General features: G+C 27.7%; 1 long non-coding RNA gene across 1 annotated transcript; it reads left to right on the forward strand.

Annotated features, from left to right (window-relative positions):
* Positions 1 to 2,416: 2,416 nt before the first annotated feature.
* LOC125052817 lies at positions 2,417 to 4,871 on the forward strand. Its single transcript, XR_007117493.1, has 3 exons — positions 2,417 to 2,489; positions 4,481 to 4,676; positions 4,804 to 4,871. It is a non-coding gene; the product is annotated as an uncharacterized LOC125052817 (long non-coding RNA).
* Positions 4,872 to 5,584: the final 713 nt, after the last annotated feature.

Consider the following 5,584-nt stretch of genomic DNA (forward strand, 5'->3'; position numbering starts at 1 on the left):
ATTTTTTTTTAAATTTGAAAAAATTATGGTGTGTTCTGAACACTATAATTAATTTATTCCCGTTGAAAATTTTACTTAAAGTTAATTTTTCAACAAGTTAAATAATTGTTAACTAACGAAATTTTCTCGAACGACCGTCTTAATTGTAAGTGAAAAAAAATGTTTAAATAATGGTCGTAAAAATATTTCGCTTCGTAGAGCCTTTCTTACATACATACTTAACAAGATCGTGCCATAAAAGTTAAAAAAATATTTATACTTTGTTTATAACAATTTTTTTACTTAAACAAAAACTTAAAAATCCATGTAATGATGTTAAAAAATTTTTTTTTTCTCAATCATCATATAATCGTTTTTATATTAATACAAGATATTTATTAATTTCCAAAAAAAAAAATTCCCGCAATTTGTTGATAAATTTTTTTTAAACAAATTGATTAAATCAATATTTTTTTTTTAAATTTAACACAACTTTATTACTTTAAAAATTTTATGATTTAAAAAAAAAGAAATTTCCTTAATAACAATTTTTAATTGTTTATAATCGTTTTTTTTAATTTTCTATTGTTTAAATAATAAGTTAAGAATTTTTTTTTCCTAAAAATCATAATTGACAGTCTTCTATAAAGTAACAGAAAAAAATTTTTTTTTCATCAACAATTCTATTGTTTATTAACTTACCAATTTGTTATAAACAAATATTCAACTTTTGTTTATTTTTTTTCTAAAACTTCTAAAATTAACAAAAACAACCATATATAACAAAGTATATAATATATAATATATATATAATTTAAACAATAGAAAATTAAAAAAAACGATTTTAAACAATTAAAAATTGTTATTAAGGAAAATTTTTTTTTTTTAAATCATAAAATTTTTAAAGTAATAAAGTTGTGTTAAATTTTTTTAAAAAAATATTGATTTAATCAATTTGTTTAAAAAAAATTTATCAACAAATTGCGGGATTTTTTTTTTTTGGAAATTAATAAATATCTTGTATTAATATAAAAACGATTATATGATGATTGAGAAAAGAAAAATTTTTTTTAACATCATTACATGGATTTTTAAGTTTTTGTTTAAGTAAAAAAATTGTTATAAACAAAGTATAAATATTTTTTTAACTTTTATGGCACGATCTTGTTAAGTATGTATGTAAGAAAGGCTCTACGAAGCGAAATATTTTTACGACCATTATTTAAACATTTTTTTTCACTTACAATTAAGACGGTCGTTCTAGAAAATTTCGTTAGTTAACAATTATTTAACTTGTTGAAAAATTAACTTTAAGTAAAATTTTCAACGGGAATAAATTAATTATAGTGTTCCGAACACACCATAATTTTTTCAAATTTAAAAAAAAATATTCAATACCTTAAATAAATTAATTAATGTGCCGTAGTCGCTTTTGACGCCACGCGCGAATCCTAAAAATGTCACCCGCAGACCTATTTTCAGCGTTAAATTAACATTATAAATAATGGAGATAGAGTTCTGGGAGTCAGGAGTTTTTTATTGGAAATTTCCTCCTCTTTCAGTATCTTTATTTGAAATTTCTTAAATATTAATAGTTTATTAAATATTGGCAAAAAACTAAATGCCATTTTTTTTTCATCTTTAATGGTCTATAACTTTTGCAATTTTTTATGTGCTAATACACGCTTTTAGCACATTTTTCTAGACGTCATTCCGGATCCAATGAGCTATCGCACATAATTTTAAGAGTAGTATCTCTATTTTGTTCCATTTTCAACTTGTCGACTAGACTACTAGTAACTTCTGGTTATACTTGTATGTCATGTGAGTAAATAAAAGTCGGAAGCTTAAGAACTTTAAAATCATGAAAAAGAAATCGTCGGTTTACCGTTTGAACTGCTTTTATTCAAACACTAAAAGCAAGTTTATGATTTATATAATGAATTCAATGCGTTTTGCGACATAGAAGAGGCACTTAGCTCTAAGTCTTGTCTTTGAATCTGAGAACGTTCTAGAACGTTAATCAAACTAAATCTTCCTCTGTAACTTTAAATCACTACATGTTGAGTGATAACGCCGCCCGTGGACACATATGTCAGATGACATTCACTTTTTTCATGAAGTTTCCAAAGTCAAATTGGTTCGGAAATATTTCAGCAGGTAGCTATTAAATGGATGTAATACACCTATTTATACGAAGATACGAATATGGATCTGAAAATCAGTAAAGTATATACTGTAGTTGTGTAGTTTAATAAATCATTTGATTAATTCGTTGAAAAAAGATTTACATTTTAATGTACTGCTCCTGATTCAACCTTTTGATTGTCAAAGTCAATTCTTTATCTTAATTGAAATATGAAAACTTTGAAAAAGATTTACTGCCATTTTATCAAGATAAATCCTTGACGAATTATCAGATTACATGTCTATAAGCGTTAAATTGAGCGTAGTCTTAAAATTACATTTTTTATTGACACGAGCTGATTTGATCGCTATGTTTGCTCTGTGTGCGTATATTTTTTTCTAATATTTTACAAATAAAGTGTTATATTTATAGACCTGATATTCGTAACTCAATAAAGAATATATAAAATAATATTTTTATGGTAATAATGCTCAAGTAGGATTTTTATTAATACTAATATTAGAAACTGAAGAGTTTTCTTTGGATATTCATTGTCAATGTCGATATCGCTAGAAGTATAATTTTTTTTTATTGAATAGGGTGACAACGGGGGCAGGAGGCTCATCGGATGTTGAGTGATATCGCCGCCCATGGACACTGGACGCGGCATCGCGCTAGATTTGAATTAACGCGAAAATAAAGCGAGTGATTTATTGTATTATTTGTAAAATTGAATTTTTTTACATAGTCTAAAGTCATAGATATTTCTAACAAGAACTTATCGATTGCCATTCAAAGAGCCGACTATATCCACTTAAACCTCTTCAGCTGGACATTGCATTCTTATTGGGAATTGCATTTGTATTATACCAAGCCATATCAAATAAGACTGGAATTTTATTGTCATTGTAGATATATGATGATGTAATCTATGAGATTATTTTTGTAATTTTATGATGGAAAATTATATGGCGGTAAAAGTATTACGTATTTTGGCATGCGTTGGAAGAAACATTCGAATGTAATAAAATATTTACGCAGCTCAGTAGCCTTTAGAATGTGGGAAAATATATCTTCCTGAAATTAAGAATTTCTTTACAAAACGATAAATTTTATGACGTGAAAATTTCATTTGGAATAACCGTTATATATTTCATCATATAGATTACATTAGATTGTAGGAAAAAAATCTATCCTATATACCACGGAGGTGGGCGTTGTAAAATTACTAACAAAAATACTTGTTTTCTTTTAATTTATCATTAATATGAACTGTGAGTATTATATATCATCATAATATATTAGTCTAGAGTCTACTATTATCATGCGGAAGTAGAGCCTTCCGTAAGTGGAAAGCGTTTCCGTCCAGGCCTTGCTCCCACTTCCGATAGAATTCTATGACGTTTAATACTATATTACAAATACCATTACAGCCGGTTGCTACTATAACTTTAACTTATAAAGGTTCAGAGAGGATTGTGACACTTTCGCATTTATTATATTGAAGTCTGCTGAAATCTTAAAATCCATATTGTATAATAATGTTCAGCTTCTAGTAAATGTGAAGGAATACCAGTTTATTATCATCAAAAATATTATTAAATTCTCATTTAAAATGCGAATATCAGTAAAATATTAATAATGTAATTTAATGTTGAATAAAACTTCCAACGCATTTATTACTTTACTTTTAATTTTCGCTGAGCACGCCTTGCTTATCTTGCTTAAAAGCACTGGAAACAAGTTACTAACGTAATGAAGCGTTTACATCCGCTTAATAAGTTTTATTTAAGTTATATGTATATAATAAGTAATAATATTATGCACTCTGTTTAGCCTAGCCCGCCTATAACATTAATTTTGTAATATAGGTGATTTTTCATGATATCTCAAAGAAGGTTTACCATCTTTATCCTACTAATATAATATTATTATATTATGATGGTAAATAATATTATATTAGTAGGATAAAGTTTGTTAGTGATGGAGGTTTGTTTCTTTCACATTTTCACAGAATAACAAATAGGCTACAATTTATAAAGTTATTGTATGAATTGTCCAAAATATCAAGTAAGTAGGAAAAAATATGTGAGCTATTCTGGCGTGCGCTGCCAAAACCGCTAGAGTTACGGATATACAATGTATGATGGAAATGTTTATCTTAAATAGTCAGTACCTTCAGTAGTTTTTTTCTACGCCACGCTAATATAGGTTACTCGAAATACTGCGAAGACGAAGTCGCGGGCACCAGCTAGTTTGACATAAAATATGTCTTCCAACTATTATTGAAAAGTTTATTTTCTCCTAAGTTATTTATTGTACTTATCGTTCGTTAATAATATTCATACAATGTTTAGCAAAATATTATTTCAGTTCTTCTTATAATCCATGAAGTGATATCATTTGGGACAATAGACGATTTACCAGTTCTCGACCATCGTGGATGTGATGATTGCTTACGCGTATATGTCCCCGTGTGTGGAACAGATAAAAAGACATACACCAACATATGTCGCTTGAATTGTTTGAACAGTAAGCGGAATCAATCTGAATGGGTGTTTATTGAAAGGTATTTCCAGGCTAAACCTCTTAATGCTAGAATAAAATTATCTATGTGCAAATGAATAAGCTTACTTTACAAAGATCTCAAATATTAGCAAATTATTAATTAATTATACTTTTTTTTAATGTTTCAGGTATGGACCATGTAATGAAGTAAGCGTAATACTCAGTGCTCACAATATAGATTAAATGAATACTTTTCATCCATACTTTTTACTATAAATGTATATAGTTCCTTATTATTTATTAAAACTAAAAAAGTCTTAACACGATGTCCTAACTGCAGGCTCACTTATTAATCAAAGCGTAAAATAATTTGACTGAAAAATACAGGTGAGTAACTAGAGTTACTTTTCCTTGTTGGTCGGTCCTTCAAAAAAAGAGCGTACCAATTCTTGAAAGGCCGGCAACGCACTTGCGAGCCTTCTGGCAATGTTATTGTCCATAGGCAACGGGGCGGTATCACTTAACAACAAGTGAGCCTCCTGCCCCTTTGCCTCCTATTACATTAAAAACACTTAAAACATTGTAATATACTTCTTAACATTTATTTATTTATTTATTATTTATTGACACTTCGTTGCATATACATTAATATAGTACAATTGACATAATTAAATAAAAAGAAGAGCAACTGGCGGCCTTATCGCTTTCGAGCGATCTCTTCCAGGCAACCACTGTGAGAAAAAAAAAAGTATTAAATTACATAAGAAAGGCAAGAAGTGCAAAAATACATGTTTTACATTTAATTGTTTAGAAAAGGAAACTTATCAGGAACAAAAAACAAACTAAACTAATAAAGAATACATGAAAAAAAAAATATTAATAAAAAGTGCACATGGATCATTTTTAATTCCCTAAATTAAAATCAGTCTCACGACAGTTGGTAGATACCTATTATTAAAGTTAGGGATA

This window comes from Pieris napi, chromosome 10 (genome assembly GCF_905475465.1).
Source record: "Pieris napi chromosome 10, ilPieNapi1.2, whole genome shotgun sequence".
Lineage (NCBI taxonomy): Eukaryota > Metazoa > Arthropoda > Insecta > Lepidoptera > Pieridae > Pieris > Pieris napi.